Here is a 25,015-nt window from a genome sequence, read left to right on the forward strand (position 1 = left end):
AGCCATCTGTGAGAGCATTGCCTTCAGAGTACTTCTGTTTCTGCCTCTTTGCCTTTCTGGTAAAATTTCAGCTGAAATTTCATAGCTTATTCCAGAGTTGAATCTCCTCCCCTCCCCCTTTCCTGAAAGCAGCAACATACAAAATTCACTGCTGACATCAGCACCTGAAGATCTAATGAATTCACTGGCCTGTGCTTTCAGCAAATTTGGCTCAGCATCCCTAGTGAGCAAAATGTCACATTACCTCTGCTGAGCAGGACATTTCACATAAAATATTAGCAAAAACAATTAACTTTAAGCCATTAATCCCGTGGATGCTACTTTCCACCACATAAGGATTTAAGCCAATTCCCTGTAAATGTCTTTGGCTTAATAGATTATATTATGAAATGTAAAATTGAGAGATACTAAATTAGCTGAAATATTATTTCTATATCAATTTTAGTTGAACAAATAAGAGCCAGCAAGTAATAGGGCAAAAGATTAATGTTATATCAATATACACAGGTACAATTTGCATATTTTATTTTGCATTTCATTATCATTCATTTTCACAAAATTATTTGGGAAGGCAGAATATAATTTAGAACTTTGCATAGAAAGCATGGAGTGAAAGCAAAGGACCAGCAGAAAAAGCTCCTTTCTCCCATTGCTACATGCTGCAAATGAGTAATGGCGGCATACTTTCAGATGCTGTAACATGACCATGACATCTTAGGTGGAGGTCAGGCTTAGGTGAATAAAGGAATTGTGAGGGAGTTGGGAAAACTGGACTAACTCAGACTAACTTGGGGAAACCGGTAGGAGACAGATGTAGCCAACGGATGGATAGGTTGGGTTGGAGGATTTCTTTATTTTGTTATATATATTTTTATCTTGACTGATCCAGGGAGGCTAACACTATTGCAGTCTTTAAAAATAATTACACAACAGACTGCAACAACTAACTTGGAGGCGGGAACGAGCAAAAACAACAAAAGCAATAAAACCCAGCAGATATTCAAAACAGTAACAGCAGAGCCAATAAAAAAACAACCATATTCTTTCAGTCCAAATGCTTCTCAAAACAGCCAGAATTTAGCCCATTGCTTGAAGCTGCACAGTATTCTTTGCTCTGTCACGTTTCCCTGGAGAAGGCATTCCATAATGTTGGTTCCATAACAAGAAAGGCCTTGCTTCTAGTGGACCTTCGCTGATCATGGTATCTCCCCTGCTGGACCTCACTTGGTGGAGGTATTATGACAGTGTGGCCTCTTATACATCACCCCACAACACAAAAAAGACCACCACCCCCACAAATTTGCATAGAGTTTGCATATGTTAATTTATGGGCCGGATTCAACTAACTGGACCTTCTGGCAAGCCTACACAAGGACTTCCACTAGCTCAGGGGGCTTTTACCCTCTCCTCCTCCTGCATGCTCACATGTGCCTCCTGCAATTCAGGTGGAGGGTTGGGAGAACCCCCAAAACAGTATGGGGGGTGCATAAAAGCATTCCATTGGGGAAGCAGAAATTCTTGAGCTGACAGATCATTTGTTACAGTGTGAGGATGAATTCCTCTGTATATGTTGAGTCGCAAATTTAGACATCAAAATAGTCTAAACAGAAATACAATGCATGAACTACACCAGGGATATCTCTGACTAGGGACCTCTGTGCTTAGTCTGCTTTCGAGATGCCAAGTGTTTATGGGCAACCTCAAGACTCATTCTCTCCCTTCTTACCTTAAAAGCAGACCAGGACCGGACAACACATCAAATGGAAAACACTTTCAAAGGACTGTCCTTTGTAAAGCAGGGCTTGTGACCACCCTACACTCACAGCCAGGTGAACAGCAACAGGGAGTACGGAAGAAAGAAAACATAGTAAAACATGGATGAGAAATGAATGTGTTGGAAAGCAAAATGGTCAAGACAGAATAAAGCTGCTGACTCCTTTATATGGACTGAAGAATGCCAAGGGATGTTCCCCTGCCTGTTACAACCCCATTAGCAGTATTCCCAAGTAGAGCCAGCTGTGAGTGTAGATAACAAGCATTAGAAAGTGGGGGTTGGCTGAATTTGTTCAGCTTAGTGGGTCACAGGTTGTGCAGGCTCCTCTTGGTGGAATACTACAAATCCTTTAACAGCACATAACTCCAGTATTCAAAAGCGTGCAGTGGCAGCCCATATGCTACCAGGCTAGCTTCAAGATTATTGCATTACTTTACAAGACCCTTAACAACTCAGGCTGAGGATACCTCAGGGACTGTCTGATTCCTTATATTCATGCCCTATCCTAGGGGTCTTTGGGGCAGTTGCTGTTGGCTCAGATGCACAGATCTCATCCACCAGGAGCCAGGTGTTCAGTTTGCTGGGCCCCATTTTATAGAGTTCCCTTCCAGCTGAGGCCTGACTGGTACACACACACACACACACACACACACACACACACACACACACACAGAGTGCTTTTTTCTGGGGGTACACAGGGGTATGAATACCCATAAACATTTTGTGACTCTGATGGGAGAAGAAACTAAAAGTTTTAAAATTTTTAGTTTCTTCTCTAGCACAGTGAATCGTCAGTTCCGTTGCTACCCCCCCCCCGATGGCGGCCTCATTTCCTGTCACGGTGTTTCCCGAGTCTCAGCCAGAAGCGAGCGTTTAATGTGTGAAGCAGTGTGGAATGTGGATGTGTGGTGTTTGTAACTTCATGATTTTTGAAAGGATGACATCTGAGGTAATGCATGTTCTTTGTACTTTTGACCATTTACTGTATCTATTTTTCCAGATTTGAACTATAAAATGGTGATTTTCTTGAGTCACAATGAGAAACATTTTTTTAGGAAATAAAAGCACTGGATATATTCTAGCAGGCATTTGCACTGAATTCTGATTTTTCCAGTTTTAACTCCATTTTTATTTCCACTATATTGAGCTTCTTATACACTGTTGAGAGACACTTGTAATTAAGTGGTATATGTTAATGTAGTCTAAATATATAACGGGGTTGAAACAGAGGAAGCAGAACTTGGTGAAAGAAAATGGCAGCATCTCACAATCCACAGCAAAGGGGGCCTGGTAGAAAGGGAAAGAACACAGAGACGTTAGGAGGCTTCTTGAGGCAGCCTGGGCACCATTTAGTCTGTCTCGGTTGTACCATTTCTCAAGACCAAATAATTCCTGTCTCCAAAGATCCCAGTAAGAGGTCTATTGTGACTACTAAATTCTCTCTCTCAAAAAAATTTTTTTTAAGAAAAAAAGGAAATTATCCCTCCCAAACCAATTTTCCTGCTGTGAATGAAACCATTTTTCTTAATATAGCAAGCAATTAAAAAGCTTTGCATAGCACCAAAGTAAATGCACTTTACAGAGAGAGAATGCAAATGCCTCAAGTTGCAGTGGTTTTCCTTTGCCAGCTCTCAGCAAGCGGCCATTTAGCTTTAATTGTTCCTAACAGTGTGGGCCAATTAAGAATGACATCAGCAGAGCAAGGATTATTTGTTAATCTGTAAAATGTATATACTAGACAGTTCCTCTTTTGGCCATGGTTCTCCCCACACAGTGCATGAGAGAGGGTGGAGAAGGGAAGGGAATTTAGCCAGTTGGAACTCTCCAAGAAATCCTTGGATATTAGCAAGCAATTGGTGATAAGCAAGATAAATGGACAAAGGTAATGTAAGAGTACCAAATTTAGAAAGCATGTACTTGTTTCTGGAAAGATGGGTATGGCTGGACATGCAGCCAAAATGATAAGCAGGATATAAACCTCTCTGTCAAGCATACAGCAACTGCCTGAGATAAATTTATAAAATTATGCATGATGAAGAAAGCAGATAGAGAAATTCTTTTCTCCCACTCTCATAACACCAGAACTGGTAAACATCCAATGACCTGGATGTTGGAAGTTTCTCGGTAGTGGCGCCCTCCCTGTGGAACACCCTCCCACCAGATGTCAAACAGAACAACAACTACCAGACTTTTAGAAGACATCTGAAGGCAGCCCTGTTTAGGGAAGCTTTTAATGTTTGATGTATTACGGTATTTTAAAATGTTGTTGGAAGCTGCCTAGAGTGGCTGGGGAAGCCCAGCCAGATGGGCGATGTCTAAATAATAAATTATTATTATTATATTATTATTCAGAACAAATAAAAGCACACAGCACATAGGAAAACTGGAACTCCCTCCCACAGAAGGCAGCCATGAATTTGAGTAGCTTTAAAAGAGGATTACAAGAATTCATGGAGGACAAGGCTAAAATGACACTGTCAGGCAGGTGTCTGGATCCAGTCAGCAATAACTCACAAGGTATCAGTGAACTATTCAAAGAAACAAAACAGCTCAAGCCTAGCAAGCACAGCAACTATTCCCAGCAGATTGTGCCCCAATGAGGCAGTTGCAAGGACTGAAGGCCCCTGCCATCCCACTGCTCTCTAAGTCCCCCCCCCTTGATCCGTTCCAAACAGCCTGGGACTTCTTTGCCCTGTCTGTCTCTGCTCTGCTTCCAAAAATGCATTTGTACATCCATTTCTTAATTTCTTTACCATTAATTTGTATTGCAGTAATGCTGCTTTTGCAACCCACCTTAGATCAGACCTTGACCTGGTCTTTGGTCCCAATCCAATCCTGTAGTCACCTTTGACTGGACTTAACTGTCCAGGGGTCCTTTACCTTTTTACCTTTTTTACATTACAATATAGGCCCTATATTATAGGGACTCGGATATTGAATTCATCAGGGTTTATCTGCATACACAAGCTACAATTATGTGTTGCATTCACTGCATGGTCAATATAGAGGTGGATAGTGGTCTTAGCTTGACTGAGTGGCCTTCATTTACCTAGAAGGAAGTCTCACTGATTTCAAGGGTAATTACTCTGAAGTAAGGATGCTTAGGATAGTGGCTGTAAGATAGATATACAGTGGTACCTCGGTTTACGAACTTAATCTGTTCCAGAAGTCCGTTCTTAAACTGAAACCATTCTTAAACCAAGGTGCGCTTTCCCTAATGAGGCCTCCTGCCACCAGTGCCCTTCCACTGTTCGGATTCCATTCTTAGACTGAAGTAAAGTTTGTAAACCGGGACACTACTTCCGGTTTTGCGGAGTTTGTAAACTGAATCGTTTGTAAATAGGGCTGTTCTTAAACTGAGGTATAGACATAGGGTGGAATTCAACACTGCACTAATACAATCTTCCCATCTGTGCAAGAATTTATGTTTTCCAGATACAATAATCTCTCCTCTCCTTTTCTGCATGCTATTCTGGACCTACTACAAATATATTGCCTCGGGTGCCACCACAAAATGGCTGCCATGGGCAGCAAAAAAGAAGTGATGTTACTCTGTGCCGGTGAGTGCTTTCACCCCACAAAAAGGTTTGTGTGTGTGTGTGTGTAGTATTTCAGACACCTGCCACTCTAGATGGTTTGTTTGTAATGGGCACAATACAGCACAAGTAAAAATACAGAAAAGTTGTTTCAATCTGCAGAGCAGAAGTGCATGGAGGTGGAATGTGAATATGATGTTCTTTCTGTATATTTTAGGCTGCTTGCAATCCATGGCAAGAAAAGAAGAGCTTCTCTTGTTCCTTCTTCCTGACTGGAGCTGCATTAAGAAGTGTGCTGGGATTCCCAGGCTGCTATTAACAACTGCAGGGATTCTATCATTTTTGGAATCCCTTTAACAGACGACTCCATCAGCACCCCTCTTTTTCTCTTTTCTCTGTTGCTTTTCTGTGCTGATATGAAGAGTGATATGTCTGCTGGTGGTGATGAAAAGCTACATCACTGCCGGCTTCCCTCAAGTGGAGGCCTGCCAGTGCCAATCATTGTTACAGCAACTAACTCATCTCAGCTGTCCATGAAATCTGAAATCTTCCTTGGGGTTTTCTGCCATGCTACAGACAATCAATCCAAAGATGTTGAGATCTAGAAGTTTAAAGCAGATGCGGCTATAATTCTTGACCCGGCAAGTGGCTCTGGGATTTAACCACAGTCTTCGAGACCACAACCAGCCCAGCTGTGAGGATCGCAGTGCCAGTAATAATAGATCACATGGCTTCTGCAAGGAACGAAATTGAGGGTAGGTTGTGACCAAAGGATGGGAAACAACACTGAAAAAGCCTTTGAGAGACATTATGTCAGAATGATTGTAAATCATTGCAAGGCTGGGAACTTATCAATGGTATGTACTTTATTTATTCTTACTTTTCTTGTGATTGAGGATGGTCTCGGTTAACATTTCTGAAAATGTAGTCAAAGTCAGCTTCCCTGTATTCTTTACATATAATATTATACTATATAGATAGATGGTAAATTTCGGGGGGGGACTTCTATCCAAATCCAATGTGTTAAACAAATTTTAAGTATACCATATCACTCATACAACCCACAGATTAATCAACAACAAATCATAACTGATACTTCTAGCATTTTTGAGTCATAACATGCAGTTAGATTTCTGTCCAATTTTGCTGCACAACTTCCAGCAGTTTTCTTATATTCTAATATTTATTCTTGTTTTTTGCTTCTACTATTTTTTGCAACACATATATCCCAGATTCATGGGGCCAAATCACTGCTTTTTCCCTCCCCTGCCTGAGAGTGAGCTGAATTTTCAGATTTCTGACCTTGAACACGTTGGGAGAGAAAAGACACTCATTTGCATTCACAGAGAAGAAGGAAAGCTAACTCCCCCAGCTTTGTAAGGTCAGGTGCTTGTCGGTGTGAAGATAGAAGGTCCAGGATGAAGAAGAAAATAGAGGACTCTACTGACATGAAAGTGGCAAAGGAAGTCTCAGAACTGTATTGGAAAATGTCCAGTGAAGGTATAAATACATGATGAAGCAATCTGTGAAAGACTGCCTCCTTCCCTATGGGTCCTCCCATGTGCAGAGATCAGCAGATAACCCTTTGGGTAGTTCCATCATCCTCAGAAGTTTGCAGGTGTGGCAACCCACAAGAAGGCATTCTCTGTGGTGGCATCTAAGCTGTAGAATTTTCCTTCATTGAAGGTGCACGTCTTTATCCTTCCTTTGACAGCTGAGAGAGAGAGAGAGAGAGAGAGAGAACCAATTCTCTTGATGCAGTTGCTTTTAACTGATTTTAATATTGCATTTTAATATTATTTTGACTTCCCCGGGAACTTCTTAGAGAAAGGTAGGTAAGAAATCTTGTCAAAGACAACGACAACAGCAGCAACTGTTGTTATACTGAGGTGTGAAAATAGCCCCATGGCAGCATGTGTACCTCGTAGCACTATAACTTGTCAAGGCCAAGGGTAATTTATCCGGGTCTCTCTTGCTCTCCATTGCTCCACTAAACCTGGAACAGCATCACTTGTGAGCACTGTAACTCGTTCAACAGTGAAATTGTGTCCTGTTGGGAAGATGCTATTTTTGTTCGCTGTTGTCTGAGCTGAGCTGGCTGCTTTCTCTCGTGCAGTGACAGAGAGGCTGTTTCCCCCACCTGTAATAAGCCTGTAATCTCAACGAAATCTCAATGAAAGCATCCATGACAGACGGCCACCCAGCCTCTGCTTAAAAACCTCCAAGGAAAGAGAGTCTACCACCTTCCAATGGAGTTCATTCCACTGTTGAACAGCTCTTGCTGTCAGAAAATTCTTCCTGAAGTTTAGTCGGAATCTCCTTTTTGAGTCCTACCCTCTAGAGCAGGAGAAAACAAGCTTGTTCCATCTTCTATGATAGTCAGGAAGATATTTGAAGGTCAGTCTACTCTTATCCAGGCTAAACATACCCATCTCCCTAATCTTGATTGCCCTCCTCTGCACACGTTCCAGCTTGTCTATATCCTTCTTAAATTGTGGTGCCCAGAACTGGACACAGTATTCCAGATGTAGTCCAACCGAAGCAGAATAGAGTGGTACTATTATTTCCCTTGATCTGGACACTATATTTCTGTTGATGCAGCCTAGAACAGCATCAGCTATTTTTGCTGCTGCATCACACTGTTGACTCATCTTAAGCTTGTGGTCTACCAAGACCGCTAGATCCTTTTTACATGTACTACTAGTAAGCCAGGAGTCCCCCATCTTATATTTGTGCAGCTGGTTCTTTCTGTTCTGTCTAAGTGTAGAACCTTACATTTGTCCCTATTGTTAACATTAGTGTTGTGTTTTGATCATTGTAATAAGCCTGGTGGCATGTTTGAATATGCCAGATGGCAGATTTCTTTTTTTAAACCAAGGTAAATAAATAAGTGTATGCCTTGTTTGATACATGCATTTGAAAGCTTTTTTTGTGGCTGGTGTGTTTAGAGAGCACTGCACAATACTTCTTTGGCATCTCTTACTCCCTACAAGGATTAGTTTTCAAATCCGTAGCGTAACTATTCAAAAAACCCAGCCTTACACTACTGTATCGCCTAACCTTTGAAGAGATCAGCATGACCTTAAAGGATGGAAATTACATCTGACTGCCATTAAACAGACTTCCATAAAAAGGCTTGTTTGATAAGGGCAAACTACAAGGAAATGTTTGATTCCATAAGCACAAAAGCAACATAAAACATGAAGGGAAATGTTAAAAAGTCAAATAGTTGTCTACCGTAATACTGTAGAAAGAGGAAGAGAGAAATATTATCTAGTTTGCTACTTGGAACCAATTGATATTTGTCTAGGTATTTAATTTCTGAACTCTTGGGTTGAAGCCTACACATGTTTGAGAGCTAGATTGCCAGGTTGCTAGAAACAGAAATTGGACCAACAGAGCCCAAATGAGGCCCAGAGTTGGTATCAGACAGAATTCTGCAGGTGGCCTTCCATTTTGTTCCCTCACATGTTAAAATGCGTTGCAAACAAGGCGAAATAGGTCTGCAGGACTAGGATGTGCCTCAGGGGCTAGGTAGCATTGGATGGGGGTGGTTAGGGGGGCGAAATTAAAGTAAATACAATTTAAGCAGCACTTACCTCGTAAGAAAGGGATGAGGAACGTTGTACTGCAACTCCTGTCAGCATGGCCAATGGTCAAGGATGATGGGAGTTGTAGCCCAATAACACATTTCCTTGTGTAGCACCTGCTGTGCCTTTGAACAGTGCTTTGCCTATGTATCACACTGATCTAAGCACCAAAGATTTTGGTAGAAACTGCACCCTGAGTCTGAGTTCCTCATCGAATGGGAGCCAGGACACAGTTCCCGTGAGCAGAACTCTGTTCACAGGACAATCTTGCTAGAAGAAGTATGGGGCAATTTTATTTGACTTGTTGTTCTTTCCCCTTTCCAGTAATGCATTGTCAATTTGTAAATATATATTTTTTTAATTTAAAAACTAGGATAGAATATTTATTCTATTGTATATGTTTCATTTCCTCCGAGGAAGTTCACAATACGACTTGGAAGATGGAGCAAGCTTGTTTTCTCCTGCTCTGGAGGGTAGGACTTGAGCCAATGGCTTCAAGTTACAAGAAAGGAGATTCCAACTAAACATCAGGAAGAACTTTCTGACAGGAAGAGCTGTTCGGCAAGTGGAATGGACTCCTTCGGGAAGTTGTGGATTCTCCTTTCTTGGAAGTTTTTAAGCAGTGGTTGGATGGCCATCTGTCATGGATGCTTAATTGAGATTCCTGCATTGCAGGGGGTTGAATTAGATGACCCTTCGGGTCCCTTCCAGCTCTAACAGTCCTGTGATGTAGGCTAGGAATCACCTAACACAACCCAATACACTTTGTAACAAAGCAGAGTCTTGCACCTGGATTCCCCACACGCAAATATGAGAATTAAACCGTAAAATATTTAGCAATGCTCCTTGGAAGCACTTCGTTCAGTTAGCATTTCATTGCTAGCCCATATTGGCTCTGTTGTAGCACTACAGCTGCGGTTTGAGATATAAATGGCAAGAGTCAACGTGCTGAAAATTCAACACATTCCCCTAGCAGCAAAGGGATGCAAGACAAATGTTACAGTATTACTGACAACACCAGTAATGCTTATGTAAGCATTTGCTTCATAAAATACAAACTGGTAACATTAAAACAAAGCATTAAAAAAAATCTCAGCAGCAGAATTTTCTGCCCTTTGTCCCTGCTCTAAATCGCTTTCCCCACCCCAGACTATTTTTAACCATATTTAAATAAGCAGGCTTATGTTTATTTTGTTGCTTTCTGTTCCTGATATATATACTAATAATATTTTCTTTCAGGGCTTCTTCTTTGTGATGTGGCCCCTTTTCTTCATTACTCCCTCTAATAGCAAACACGGTGTTCTCGTGCCAACAGGACTGAAGCCAAAACAGGGTCGCTGAGAACAACAGGTACGAAAAGACATATCAACATGCTCAGATGAATCAGAAGATTTGAGGGGCAACCTTCCCTCCAAATACAGCCCATTGATGATGGCCCATAATGACTGCCCTGCACCAGTCATGCAATGTGGTGTGTAAAATGGGAAATGCACACAAAACAGTATTTTAGTGTACATTGGTATAAGACTTCCGTGCAATCCTATGTCTATGGACTCACGAACAAATCCCACTGTGTTTGAAAGGACTCCAAGGTAGTATATTTCTGTATCTGTACCGCTTTCACCAGGAGGGGTGATATGGAGCAGGCAATGACAGATTTGTTATGTCATTCAACATGTGTCTGAATCTTGACTTCCCTACATGACCTGGAAAATCATTGAAAAGGACAAGCTAAGCCACAACCTAGGCATATGTTCAGTCATTCCTGAGGTCAGTTCAATATGCAGAAATCTATTGAAATTACCACTTTGCTGACTGCAGTATTTTTCCCCAAAAAGATGCGTGAGAATACTCTCTTATTTGAGAGAAACAAAGCAAAATGGCTCAACAGTAGAATTTTGTTGGATCAGGCCTACGGTCTGTCTGGCCCAGCACTTTGCCGGTCAGTCAGATACCTTGGGGAAGCTCACAAACTTGAAGAGCTCAGACCGCAGTTTCTCCTCAGCATTTGGTAGTCACTAATGTACTCAGCCTCTAAATAAAGATATTATTTCTCTTATAATTACGTCTGTCTCCCGGCCTTCCTCCAAGGAGCTCAAAGTGGTGTACACAGTTCTCCCCCTTTCCCATATTATCCTCACAGCAACCTTGTGAAGGAGGTTCGGTTGAGAGAGTGTGGCAGGCGCAAGGTCACTCAAGGAGCTTCTAGGCCCCACCCACTCTAACCACTACACCACACTCAGCCAAGGGTGGGGAACCTTTGTCAGTCCATGGCTGCATACCCTCCAATTTGCCAATGAAAATCGGAATGTCCATCTTTCGGTGCCGGGCTCTCGCAGGAGCCAGCTGACTTGTTTCGAGAGAGCGGTACTACTGCAAGCTCCATCACCAGCTGCAAGCATCAGCGCTGGGCGGCAGCAACAACGGGGCTTTCCAGGATCCAATCAGAAGCTGAGGTGGCTTCTGAAATTCTGGGGTGTCCTGGGAAAATCAGGACAGTTGAGGGGTATGTGACTGCATCCCTTTCTGGGCAACTGAGGGGAACTTGCCAGTGGTGTTCAGGCAACTGTGGGTGGTGCAATAGATGTGCATTTTACCTTTGTACAGTAGACTAGTTTCCACACACATCTCGATAAGAGCCAACTCCTGGGGGTCGAGGTCTCTTTGCCCCCCCATAACATATTTGAGGAGACCGGGCCCCTCAAAGTTGATGGGCATTGCCATTCAAATGATGTGTTTCTGCCGCATCATGTGATTATGTAGGGCAGGGCTTACCTGGTCCCATATTGCACCCCTGCACACCCCTATCATCCATCCAGACAACCAAGAAGCATTATCAGAACTCAAGGAAATATTGCAGCGAGAGAAAACACTTGGAGTGTTTGATGAGAGGAGAAAGAGTCTTGAATGTAAGACAGAGAGGCCTGGAAAGGCACATTTGGCACCCGGCCTGATGCCGTCTCCCTCTGCACCAAGCTATCCTAGCCAGCAACCGTCTATCAACAAAAAAACCACAAAACATGCACATACAGACTTTGAGATGGAGAACAGAAGGCAATTCTACCCTGGTCTCAGTTAATGGTGAGCATTTCTCCCCTTTCTGGAAGCAAAAGAAAAGCTTCATGCACTGAGCTAAGGCAAGGCCCCTTCACCACCAGACCATTTTGCCCCACATAGCATCTCCAGTTGTGGCAAGTGCTGATGCCTCAGAAAAATGGGATGGAACCCCAACTCAGGATCTCAAACGGTGTGTTGTGGGGGAATCATTCCTGACTAGTGGAAGGTCGGTGCTGAGGCAGCTGATTATACTTTCTCTATTTGAGCTTCTTCGAGAAGATGGGGAGTGAAAATCTGTTCCTTTTTTTTTCCTTTCCCTTTTACAGCAGCCTAAGCCCACTTAAAGCCAGGGAATCTACTCAAAGGTAAGCCAGGAGCAGCACTGAGAACTATTTGAAATGACAACTGAAAGAATTGGTAGTTACAAAGTAGCTCTCCTGCTAATCCCCAAACTGTCAACACGCTTTTATTTTTTTATTTTTTTTAGAAAGTAAGACTAATTTTTTCCCAGGTGAGCCATTAAATTTCATAATCAAGAGAAAGCTGTGGTGGCAGCTAGACGCCCATCGGTGGTGACGGAGTACCTGCCTCTTTCCACCGCTGGGAATAATTAGAGCGAAATGAAACTGCAAACATCAATAGCGAAGAGGGGAGGGAAGATGTGAAGAATTCCAGTTAGAAATCCTGAGATTTGTTCTTGCTTGTTACTGTGAAATATAGATTTTAATGCCCTAAAGACTTTAAAACCACAATGCCCATTCAAAGGCTTTGAAATACAAAAGAAACAAAAGCTGAAGTTTTCAAATAGAAGAAAAGGCATATATATATATAATTTCAAGAGACATATTTTGAAAACAGAATCTAGGATCCAGGCTGCATACAAAACCCCACAGAACATCCCCTAAAGCACAGAACATCCCCTAAAGAAAGCTGGAAACAGTAGTTTACCCTCCATAAAGCTATAATTCCCAGCACCCTTAATAAACTGCAGTTCCCATGATTCTTTGGGGGAAGTCAAGTTATTGAAATATATGGTGTTTATGCAGCCACAATTGCATTTACAAGTGTGTGTGTGTGTGTGTGTGTGTGTGTGTGTGTGTTGCAAAGGCTTATGGAGAGGAAGAGCAACCTTGGAGGCTGCCTTCTTCTCCTCTTGGTTTTCTTCCGCAGCTAGTATTCACACAGCTCAGGGCAAAGAGCAGTATGTGGACTTAGGAGGACCTCAGGACCATGAGATGGAGCAAAATAAAAGGGGGGGGGAGGAAGTGTTTCATATTTCATACACTGTTTCATATTTCAACAGAAATCTCTAAGGAGCTAACAAATACCAACAAAGAGGAATCAATATAATATTTCAATATAAGAAATACAATATAAAGTCCACACTCAGAACCAAACTGTACTACTACTAATCATCATTATCATCATTTCACATTTTAAATAACATAATTCGATATCTCTAAATCAGAGATTTAGGAATGACCTATGACTCATGAAAACAACTGGAAAGCCACTGATTCTCCACCCCGGGCTAGGTGTTGCCAATCATACACAAATAACCTAAAACCCTATTTTCATTCACACAAACACACACACACACACACAAATATAGTCATGGTGATGGTGATGGTGATGGTGATGATATATTATTTATACCCCACCCATCTGGCTGGGTTTCCTCAGCCACTCTGGGCGGCTTCCAACAAAAGATAAAAAATACATTAAGACTCAGTCATCAAGAACTTCCCTAAACAGGGCTGCCTTCAGATGTCTTCTAAATGTGAGGTGGTTGTGTTTTTTTTTGACATCTGGTGGGAGGGCGTTCCACAGGGTGGGTGCCACTACTGAGAAGGCCCTCTGCCTGATTCCCTGTAACTTGGCTTCTCGCAGTGAGGGAACCGCCAAAAGGCCCTTGGTGCTGGACCTCAGTGTCCGGGCAGAACGATGGGGGTGGAGACACTGATAAGTTTCCCTGTGGCCAGAATGGATTTAACAGGCAGGCAGGGAAGGAAGAGGTTCTGTTGGGTTTTTTTCTGGCAGTGAAAAGGGAAAGTGAGGAGTGGAAAACACAATTATGGAACGGGCAAAAATTATCATTTTTGTAATCTTCAATTCAATTCTCCACACCTCCTCAGGAATGTGTGATTTATTTGCTTTTTAAAACCCTCAGGAATTTTTCTGCAGCATTTTAGTGTGAATTTCTCCCAATAAGCACATTTTTGTATGCAGTTTGGACTAATTTATACATTCCCCCGCCAATTTTTCTCTAACATGATGCATTTAGTATGTCGTTTTCACCCCCATATTGCACACCCATCACTAATATATGCATTTTTGCTACACATCATTTGATGGGAGATATGCATTGTGCAATTCAAAAAAAAGCATGAAATCAATGGATACTTGTGTTTTGATGCACATATTGGTTCAAGAAGTGCAAATTAGGCAGCCTTTCATTAAAATGAAAATACAATCAAATTTCTTCCTCCACCCCCACATTGAGGAATATAATTTGGGAAGCCGTGGATTTTTATTAATGAGGAAGAAAGTAAGTGGGCTGATTTTCACATGTTGGGAACAAGATCAGCAATTTGCTTGTGCTTGACGGAAGCTGTTAGTTTTCTTCAAAATAAACACAGACAAAGGGCAACGAATTGCGGGCTTGATTCTTTATATAGTGCAGCCTCATTTACACAGATAGCCTGGGGAACATCCAGAACATTTAGATAATCAGGGATTTGATAAATGGGAGTGCTCTGAGCACAAGGTTAGATCAGCAAAGAGTTATATAAGGGATGTGCGGTGATTTAAGCTAATGATTAATTTTGGATGACTAAGGTTGCAGTCCTATGCATACTTACTTCAGAGTAAGCCACACTGGGCAGAGTCAGCCTTACTTCTGTGTAAACATGCATGGGATTGTGCAAGCCCAGTGCGATTTACTTCCTTGGCAAAGCATGCTTAAGACTGCATCACATCATGCTGATAGCAAGAGTTCTACTATATCCAAATAAGTCTGCTCTGCTTTCTTCAATGTAACCAACAGTATTGGCACCTCAGGCTAATTTGGTGGAAGTGCTTCTGGAACTGGGCCCACTCTTCCCCTTTTGCTTCAGAGTTTTCCTTCCTCAGCCCCTGAAGAAAAGGAACCTGATTCTAGACTCGTGACAGAAAGTACCCCGGAATGTAACAGCTGCCCCCCAAACTACCCATCTATCAAGGGAGCTGGGAATACGAAGCAATATTCTTCAGTCCCCAGTAGGCCTAGAACAGTGAGCATTCGAGTCACTGGATTCCGTAAGTCGCCATATTCCTAGATGCGTCATTCTCTTTAATAGTTATGCTGCCTGAAGTATTATATTTCTAGTTAATTATAAATGTGTTAGAATTGCTATTTCTGGCAACACTTTTAAAAAGAGCAATTGGAGAAGAAGAAGGAATCCCCAATGGTAATCACTGTGACAATATTTTTCTTAATAAACTAAATCAACATCAAATGAGAAGGGTCTTAGTTTAGCTAGATCATTATTTACTGTTAAGCCCATTCATTTACACTAATGATTGTACGCCTGTTGGGAGTTACAGATTTATTTATTTATTTTTTAATTTAGCAAATAGGCAGATAAATAATAAGAAAGGAACAAAGAATCTTAGAGAGGGAAGCATTTCTTTGTTTGCAGTTTGGCTAATCCAAAGGCTCAGAACGAGTTACCTAATGTTCCAATTGTGTTTGTTAGCTTGCTTGCTTAGACTTATAGCGCACCCCATCCTCAAAAATTAAGACTGCAGTCCTATACACACTTACTTAGGAGTAAGCCTCATTGAAATCATTGGGACTTATATCTGAGTAAATGTGCAGAGAATTGCACTGTAAGAATATATTTGTGCCAGCATAGGCTTGCCTAAATAAGAATGTTTTAAGCAGGTGCTAAAAAAGAGTACAGTGAATAGGCCTGGTGTCAATTGGCAGTGAGTTCCACAGTGTAAGTGCTGCCACACTAAAATATAGTTTTCTTACCAGTGTAGAGTAAGTATTATGTGCCAGTTCCACAGATCAAAGCAGTCAAGTGGGCATGTATGGGGTAAGGCAATTGTGCAAATAAAACTGGTCCTAAGCTGTTAAGGGTTTTATACACCAATAGTCGTATATATTGCAAGGAGCGTAGATAGAAGAAATTGTCAGGATACACCGGCGGCCCCATGCAGCCCCCGAGATGAGACGAAACCTCTCCGGGCATCTTCCTGGTGTTGCGTAGCTCCGGGACGTCTATAAATCATCAGTCCCAGCATGCTCCAACGACACACAGCAGATGTTTACGTGCACACTCACTCAGCAGAGTTCAGCAGAAACGAAGTGGAGAATTCTGTGCTCATCCTAAGTGTTAAGTTGTGGGTGAACATATCAGACGACACAGCGATTCTTCAAACAGCTCTTGTTTATTCACAGGCCAGAACAGAACTGAACTGAAGGGTTCAGTCAGCCTGCTTATATAGAGCTCCAGTACAACGTAACTGTAACAATTTTCTAAAACTATCCAATCACTGAACATTACTTTCGATCCCTTATTTGCATAACTATCTACAGTATCCCCCTGCTGGCCCAGGGTGAGAACTTCAGTACATAACACTAAGCTTTTATTCAGCAATATTTACAGGACAAATGATCATGGCGTCCTCTCACTTCAGCTCCGAGAGAGAACCGAAAGTAAAAAGTACAGAAACAGAAAAGCGGAAGAGATAAGGCTAACTTCCGTTCTCAGGCTTTTCCAAGCCTAGAAAGTAAACATGGACATGTGATGTAACAATCACACACCCAGCAACGGAGGACTGATATACTAACAGAAATGTCATGGTGTATCTGCTACAGCGAAACCAGACACCTTCATTTGCCCCAGATACAATAAAACATGTCTTTCCTGTATTGATTTTGGCAGCCACAGCAGGCGCTGTAACTCCCCAGTGGTTTGTCTTTATCCCCAGTGGAGCGCTCATCCATTGTCTCTCAAGATGGACCAACAAATTAACACCTTGAACTTGGCCTGGTAGCAAACCAGCAACCAGTGCAGATCTCTGATTGGTGTTATATGTTGACAGGCTCTCACTCCTGTCAGCAACTCTGCTGCAGCATTCTGCACTGACTGCGGTACATAGAACTAGCACAGTCTCCAGTCTTGAAGTCACCAATGTAAACAGATTCGTGCAAGGTCAACCACCCAGTGAGCTTCATGGCTGAATGCGGGATTTGAAACTTGGTCTCTCCTGAGTCCCAGTCCAACACTTCTAACCACAAAGCCACACTGGCACTAATCTGCAGTCAAACAACACCTCCCCACCTTCTGAATTTAATGCTGGCTTGGGGGGCATGCCTCAGGATTACTACACCCAAGCACCAGTGGCGTAGCGTGGGGGGTGCCAGGGGTGCCGGCCGCACCAGGCGCAACATTTGGGGGGGCGCGCTCGCTGCCTCCGGAGTCGCCGAAGAGCCTCGGGCGCAGGCTGTAGCGGAGCCGCATGTCTCGCGGAACCGACGAGCTGTGCGCGCGTCCGGGCTGAAGGCGCCCGGCAGGCAGCGGCTCTCAGCGCTTGCCGCGGAGGACGCGCCAGGCAGCCCCTCCTCACAGCCCCGCCTCCGCCAGTGCTGCTGCAGCTGCTGGGCCGTTGCATTTTCCTCGCCTCTCTACCCCCCTCCTCCTCCGGGCAAGCGGCGTCGTTTGGGCGGCAGCGGGGGGCGCAAATTACTTGCCTTGCCCCGAGTTAGGGGGCGCAAATTACTTGCCTTGCCCCAGGTGCTGACAACTCATGCTACGCCGCTGCCAAGCACTAATGTATAAATTAAGCTATTTTGTCTTATGTGGGTCAGCACATTGGTCCACCAGCCCTGCATCACGCCTGCTAGTGGCAGCATTCCAAGGTCCCAACCCTGCAACTGAGAACCTTTGGACAGAAAAGCCCAGCAACTGACCTTGGAACTATCTCTGCCATTGAGCTGTGACCTGACTCAGCGTGGTGGCTCACAAGTTGGCTTGACACATTTACACCTGACATTCCTTAGAGTGCGTGGGAAACATTTTGCAGATGTATCTAAGTAAAAATAATAATAAAGTGTGTGAAATAGCTGCTGCCAAGCCAGCTTCTAGAGCATGAGCTACTAAAAGTTCTCCCCGTTCAAGAAGGCCAAAAATAGAACTTACATGCACGCAAATCCCTCCCCACTCTCCATCCACCCTCCCCTCATTCCCTTTAGCATCACACCCTTTAATGCTGAATTCAGGTGGGCCGTGCCAATGGTTTGTAGGCACAATTTATATTTTAAACCACCCTGTGATCCTTGGATGAAGGGTGGTATAGAAATAATAATAATAATAATAATAATAATAATAATAATAATAATAATAATAATAATTGCCCCACCAAGTAGAAAAGGAATACAGTTGTACTTCAGGTTAAGTACTTAATTCGTTCCGAAGGTCCGTTCTTAACCTAAAACTGTTCTTAATCTGAAGCACCACTTTAGCTAATGGGGCCTCTTGCTGCTGCCGCGCTGCTGGAGCCCGATTTCTGTTCTTATCCTGAAGCAAAGTTCTTAACCTGAAGCACTATTTCTGGGTTAGCGGAGTGTGTAACCTGAAGCGTATGTAACCTAAGGTACCACTGTATCTGCATGCTTGGGTGAACCCTGAGGTTTGCAGAAGTATTTGTTGCTGTTGTTTTAAAAAAACTTTATATCTACAGGAGGCCACTCTCTGCCCCCCAAACAAACAGGAAAACATGCTCCCATGCACTTTTTCAGGGGAGAGGGAAGGATCAGGGCCTGAATTCAGAAGTGTGGGAGGCAGGCAGCCAAGCCACCGACTCACAACATGAGCTCTCTGTATGTAGAGCAATGCTGGCAAGTTTCTGGCTCAAGAAGACAAGGATGAGGAAGAAAGAGGTAGGAGCAAGTTGGAGAGCTTGATTTGAAGAGAAGGACATGGAGGCCAGCAGGCAGGGGAGAGACAAAAGCTGAGGGAAGGCAAGTTGCGCACTGAGCAACAGTGCAAAGAGGAGAAGAGAGGGAGACGGGAATGGGGTGAAGCGTCAGAATGGAGATGGGTCAACTTGCAAGAGGATTCATAGAATCCAGCAACACGTTAATGCTCATGTGCTTCACAAGACAATACAGGAGCAAGACAATGTAGGGCATCTTTGCTGCTCCCAGACACTTCATCCTCCCCATCTGGATGTGACCAAGGGAAAGTGGGGTTGCCTGAAGACTCAGTTTTAAGCAAGCACAATTCACGATACTGCAAAATATAACTTCTGATCCCTGGGCATGTCTGTTAAGGCATCAGTCTTAGCTTCCAATTTCTGGCTTTGTGGAACTTAAGTCAAAATTAGAGAGCTTCAACTCTGATCTTAAATTGGCAAGGGTTGGTTTAAAAGAATAAATAAATCATTAAATCATATTTTAAACCATTTTTTCTTCAGGAAATCATTTAGTGCAGTTCATCCAATTCAACTGAATGAACTATTAGATTGATTAAGGAGGCCTTTTATTTTTCACAAAACTGTGTCAGGAAGTGTTGCGGTAGTATTACCAGTGGGATGCCTCTGAATAATGCAGCCTCATTCTTTCCGATAATTAAAACTAAGTTCTGAAGTTAGCACCTTCTTTCCCTGGAGACACTTGTAAAAATGTCAAGTGTCTCTCCTGGCGGAACCAAACTCCATCCCACAGTAGAGACTAATATATTATCCAGCATTCTTGTCTCCTTTTTTTGGCCACATGGTTTCTCACTGGAGCAAACGGTACATTAAATAGTAGCTTGTGAAATAATTTCTGATCAAAGGGACTGCTATTATTATAAAAAAAAACTAGCTAGACAAGTATATGAGCATCACAGATAAGAACTAATGATTCTCTTTTCAGTGTAAAGCTAAACCTTTAAATATTTACTTATTGATATCTAAAAATAAAAATAAAACACACCAAAACACTTTAAATTCCAGGGTTGTAACAGCGTTTACTTGTAAAGAAAAGAGTTACAGTGCCACCATATGGACAGAAGAGAAACTAAAGCCAGCCAATTTATCTTAAATTCTACTTTGGGGGAACTTTCATTTACTGTACTTTTGAATCCAGAAATATATTTGGTTAGAAAGTTAATAGCATTGGGTGGGGTTCAAGTAATGAATCCTGCTAGTGGAAGCCCATGCAACAACTTCAGCTAGCACAATGGACCATCTCTCCTTTCTCCTCCCCCCATGAACCCCAAAATTGCCCCAGGGGGGTCATCAGAACCCCCAGAACAGTAGAGGGAGAAGGGGAGTCATTCCACCTGGCAAACTTACACTGACAGAATTATTGATATAGTGCTACATTGAAACCTCCCCATTGTAAATATATTCAGGCTATATGGCAGCAGAACCAGGGTGGCGTAGTGGTGCTGGACTCTTCTTCTTCTTCTTTGGCGATCACTCATAGCTGAGTAAGATTGTCTTCTGTAAACACAGTTTTAACAATGAGTCTGTAGGTGACTGTGGAGGCCAATTCTGGATCCACACGTCCTTCCACAGTGGGGACATTGGTTTCTGGGTGGGAGCTGATCAAGGTGTAGATTTGCCAAGCGTGCCTTCCTCCTAGCATGTTTCTCCCTTGTGTCCTAAGTTTGAGTGTCTTCAAAGCCCATGACACCTTTGGTAAAGGCTGTTCTCCAACTGGAGTGCTCGCAGGCCAGTGTTTCCCAGTTGTCAGTGTTTATGCTACATTTTTTTTAGATTTGCCTTGAGACAGTCTTTAAACCTCTTTTGTTGACCACCAGCACTGCGCTTTCCATTTTTAAGTTTGGACTAGAGTAGTTGCTTTGGAAGACAATAATCAGGCATCCGCACAACATGACCAGTCCAACAAAGTTGATGTTGAAGAATCATTGCTTCAACATTGGTGATCTCTGCTTCTTCCAGTACACTGATATTAGTTCACCTGTCTTCCCAAGTGATGTGTAAAATTTTTCGGAGACACTGTTGATGGAATCTTTCGAGGAGTTGGAGATGGGGTTTATAAGCGGTCCATGTTTCACAAGGATATAGTAAGGTTGGTAGTACAATAGCTTTGTAAACAAGCATTTGGGTTTCCCTGCAAATCCCCACTCAGCTATGAAGCTCACTGGGTGACCTTGGGATTGTCAGTGTCTCTCAGCCCAACCCACCTCACAGACTTGTTGTGAAAATGGAGAGGAGGATAACCACCTATGCAGCCCTCAGCTCCTTAGAGGAAAGGTGGGTTATAAAGGTAATAAACAAGACACGTGAAAACTCCAACTGCAAAAGGAGAGAACAGAATTGCTCTGACCCTTTGGCCCAGCTGACCTTCTTTGTCAACTACATTTGAGCAAGTTGAGCCAAGCAGCTTGAAATGAAAAGGGGCCTGTGTTCCTCCCCATGCTTTCAGGCTGTGTAGCCATCACACAGTACGACCAAGATGTGTTTGCTTGTTATCAGAGGCTGCAGTAGCAGCACTGACTTGAATGTCAGAGGATCCCTGTCCCAGGATGATTGAGAAGGCAGCTTATAAATGAAGGGTGTGTCCTAGGGTCACTGCGTGTAAAAAGAGGATAGGGTTCCTGAGCCTTTAATAAGGAATTGCAGCTTGCATGATTGGCTACCCCGGCTGAAATGTCATCTTCCACAGAACTATTAAAGGTGCAGGAAGTCTTTCCTCTTTGTGACATGGGTCAGGCTGTAAGAATTATGAATTGGGGAATCTCCAGTTTGACTCTTACCTCTGCCAATGAGTTTTACTAGATGACCTGAGACATACAACTTCCTTGCACAGTTGTTATCGGCCTGGCGTCTTAAAGGTTTTTTCCCCTACAATTCTTTTTGTACTTTTGTGAACCTTTGCATTCCCCCCAAGACTGCTGATACCACTCTCTTGTGCATCAGTGGTACCATTTTGGCTACATAAGCAATGGCACTGGCACCTGAGCATTGGAAATAGAAGGAATATCTTGTGAACCGCCCTGAGGTCTTTTGATGAAGTGCGGTATGTAAACCTAATAAATAATCATAATAAAGAAAGATACATGGAAACAATTGGCTTGCCAGCTGTAGAACTTCCTGGAGGACCTGGCTTACAGTGTCGCCTGCATGGGAGTGTTTCTAACATCTGTCTGGAAACTTCAAGTAGTGCAAAATGCTGCTGTCAGGCTATTGTCTGGCATTCCAAGATCAGGGTATATAACGCACATCTTATTTTATCTTCATTGGCTTCCGATTTGTTTCCAGACTTGATTCAAAATGCTGCTACTAACCTAGAACTGAACCATTTGGGGGCATTGAAGGCTATTTCAGAAACTGCCTATTCCTAGTTACAGATAGGTAGCCGTGTTGGTCTGCCATAGTCAAAATAAAAACATTCCTTCCAGTAGCACCTTAAAGACCAACTAAGTTAGTTCTTGGTATGAGCTTTCGTGTGCATGCACACTTCTTCAGATACACTGAAACAGAAGTTGCCAGATCCTTCTATATAGTGAGAAGGTGGGGAGGGGTATTACTCAGAAGGGTGGTGGGAATGGGAGATTGGCAGATAGCTGAGATGAGCCTGTTGACGACTCTTAATGACTGTAATAGGTCTTACAGGAAAAGGCAAGGGGTGAGAAGGTGAGAAATGGCCTAGTCATGTATAATGAGACAAGAATCCAATGTCCCTGTTCAGACCCGGTCTCTCTCTCTCTATTCCGGTCTCTCTCTCTCTATTCCTATACAGACTTGCATGACCTTTGAGGTCAGCCTCAGAGTCCTTGTTCTCTGTTCTGTCTAAATATGAGATCAGGTGGTCAGGGACAAGAGACATGGCTGTGGAACTCCCTTCTCGTGTGGATTCATGAGGTTCCCTCTCTTGCCATTTTTCGGTGGATGACAAAAACGTTTTCAAAGAAAACCTGCTGTTTTATGCTGTCCTCAATGAAGCTGGAGTATTGCTGCCTCTTGCTGTCTTTATTGTTGATTTTTTAAAAATGGTGTGTTGTTTTATTATTGCGTTGTTTACATTATATTTCCTTCTTATTGTAAGCAGCAAGGATGTTCCCCATTCTGTGCCACTGAACCACAAGTAAGGCCTATAGCAATGGTAGTGGCCTCTAGAAAGCCCACTGCTCCTTTGTGGGCTTGTCAACTTTTTCTTCCGAAGGCTCCTGTGTCTTTGAAAAGTGGGTGGCACAGAGAAGTGAAACAGGAGCAACTAAAATGAACATGGAGATACAGTTGTCTTTGTCACTCCTCTTATCTGTTACTCTGTCTGTTACCTGCCATTCTCATAAGCACAGAACCCTCTCAGAATACAATATCGTTGATTCTAATTTCCATATGACACTGTCAGAAGAATGGTACTCACAGAGACATTTGCAGCTCTCTGGATGTTGTGGGATCCAGCTCCCATCAGCCATACCCAGCAAAGCCAGTAGTCAGGGATGATGGGAGTTGTAGTCCAATGGTATCTGAGGGTCCACAACTTCCCTATCCCCACCCCAGTAAGGGAAAGTGAGGGTAAATACCTTCCAAAAGATGTAACTTTACATTTAGTTTCTTTGCACGATTTGTGCTCTCTCTCTCTCTCTCTCTCTCTCTCTCTCTCTGTTCTTCTATTCATGCTGAATCTTGAATGCCTGCATCGTATCAAAACAGACAGCTGGAAACATATCTGTAGCTAAATAAACCTTTTACTTTCAAAGAAACTGTCACTGCAACATTGAAATCAGCATTTCTGTTATCTGATAATACCATTGTTTATAAACACCATTACTATTTTTCAAGATCAAGCTAAAAAGCCTCTCATAGTTGGCCTTGCAGGGCTCTTCAGTTAAAGGGCTTTTGATGTTTTCATTATGATTTATTTTCAGGTGACCTTACAGAAGCTTGAGTTGACATGTAGGTACAAAAAGCTCTTCAAAAATACATTACTTCTCCCTGTGACCTAAAAACTGATCCGGAACAAGGCAGAAAGGAGTAAACAAGCCAATTTATTCCAGAGCATTCAAATCTTTCATATAATTATACTATTTATACAACCTTGTACTAATTCTGACCATGACTACTTAAAACAATTTACACTGCACCATTTGTCAAAGTGGAATATTATTGAAAACATGTTTTTAGATGGTAAATATTGCATTAGTTTACACAAAACACTCTGAAAAGGTGTGTGTGTGTGTGTGTGTGTGTGTGTTCAACTGGGGGGAAGGGGGAAGGAATAATTTTGGTTTTTAAAAATAATGGTTCAGTGATATATTTGATCAACAGTGACAGACATCATCATTATCTCTTTTGATATTCCCTGGCTTTACCTGATTTATATCTGGCTAATGATTTGCCACCTGAAAAAGAATGATCAAAGGGGTCAATCAAATCATCAGCTGGAAGAAATGTTTTCAGGCTTATATATAAGAGGTCTTCAACTCTAAAGCCCCCATGCAGACTTCCGGGCAGGCCTGGCCCTACCATTGGCAGAGTGAAGCGGGCATGGCAGCTGGCAGATGCTGGCAGGGAGTGGGCAGGAGTATGGAATGGCTGTAAGGTGAATTAGCAGAGAGCTGTGTGTGCTGCATTGTCTGCCCATTGTGACCCACAAGCTAACTTTCTGCCCTCAGTTGTGGTGGTGAAGACCATTCTGAAGCAAGATTCAGTTGCCAGTCGGCCGGGGGGGGGGCGGGCGATCTATGTACATTTAAAACATAGTGAAAATGCTTTTTTTTTTTAATCGTTTTGAAAAATGCATTGAATTTGCTATAGCCATCTAGTGTCACAATTGTATATTGCACCTTACAACACATTCCAAACGTTTTTATTTGCAGCTGTATAGCTGAGTCCTGGGTAGCTTCTCTGTATTGTCCAATCTTTCATATCTGGCAGCAAAATGCTTTGGGATGGCCCAAAGTAAATGTATCTCTGCCTTTCAAGTTTTTGTAAATCACCACTGTGGGGTGGGGAAGTGGGGTAGAGAGAGAGACAGCAGATCTAGATTGGGACTGTAAGCATGAAGGAGAGGGGGGGTTAACTTTTTTCCTCACATCATTTTCCAG

The 25,015-nt window shown here is 42.8% G+C and overlaps 1 long non-coding RNA gene across 1 annotated transcript; it reads left to right on the forward strand.

Annotated features, from left to right (window-relative positions):
• Positions 1–2,621: 2,621 nt before the first annotated feature.
• Positions 2,622–6,514, forward strand: LOC309514309. Its single transcript, XR_014211910.1, has 3 exons — positions 2,622–2,723; positions 4,146–4,291; positions 5,528–6,514. It is a non-coding gene; the product is annotated as an uncharacterized lncRNA (long non-coding RNA).
• Positions 6,515–25,015: the final 18,501 nt, after the last annotated feature.

Source organism: Podarcis vaucheri (genome assembly GCF_965113315.1).
Source record: "Podarcis vaucheri genome assembly, chromosome: 11".
In the NCBI taxonomy this organism is placed as follows: domain Eukaryota; kingdom Metazoa; phylum Chordata; class Lepidosauria; order Squamata; family Lacertidae; genus Podarcis; species Podarcis vaucheri.